The 591-nt window shown below is 37.1% G+C and overlaps 1 non-coding gene across 1 annotated transcript; it reads right to left on the reverse strand.

The window, feature by feature from the left end:
* Window positions 1-233: 233 nt before the first annotated feature.
* On the reverse strand, window positions 234-340 carry LOC122075012. The gene has a single exon (XR_006139152.1). It is a non-coding gene; the product is annotated as a small nucleolar RNA R71 (small nucleolar RNA).
* Between the last annotated feature and the right edge of the window lie 251 nt (window positions 341-591).

Raw genomic sequence — 591 nt, forward strand, 5'->3', positions numbered from 1 at the left:
AAGACAAATTTGGCCAATGGGGGGTTTCTTGCATAAGAAGAGAGATAAAAAAGAAAGAAAAAAAAAAGAGAAATAAATCTTGTGATGATACTGTTAAGCTTAGGTTCATCACTTTTGCATTAAAAGACTAAGGTAAGAAGTGGTTGTATGGGTTACCCACCAATTCCTTTACCACATAGGATGGGTTTACTATAGCCTTCCTAAAAAAGTTATTTCCTTTGCATAAAACCAATAAACTCAGAAGTGATATCCTTCAGTTTAGGCAAAAGCCTAGTTAGTCATTTTCTAAACTTATGGAGAGATTCAAGGATCTACTCCAAGAATGCCCTCACCATGGCCTAGACTTATGGCATTTATGCCAAATAATTTATGAGGGTATTGATTACCCAACTAAACAAATGATAGAGTCTATGTGCCCTAATGGATTCACATCCTTTATAGATGAAGGAAAGGTATGGAAATTCTTACTTGACATAGTTGACAAAACCCGTGAGTGGGAATCAACCCACGAGAGTGAAAGAACCATAGGAAGGAAAGGACATTTTGTGGATGGGTTAGTAGCCAAGGAAGCCCACTTAGATAGCCTTATCA

The sequence above is a fragment of the Macadamia integrifolia genome, chromosome 3 (genome assembly GCF_013358625.1).
Source record: "Macadamia integrifolia cultivar HAES 741 chromosome 3, SCU_Mint_v3, whole genome shotgun sequence".
Taxonomy (NCBI): domain Eukaryota; kingdom Viridiplantae; phylum Streptophyta; class Magnoliopsida; order Proteales; family Proteaceae; genus Macadamia; species Macadamia integrifolia.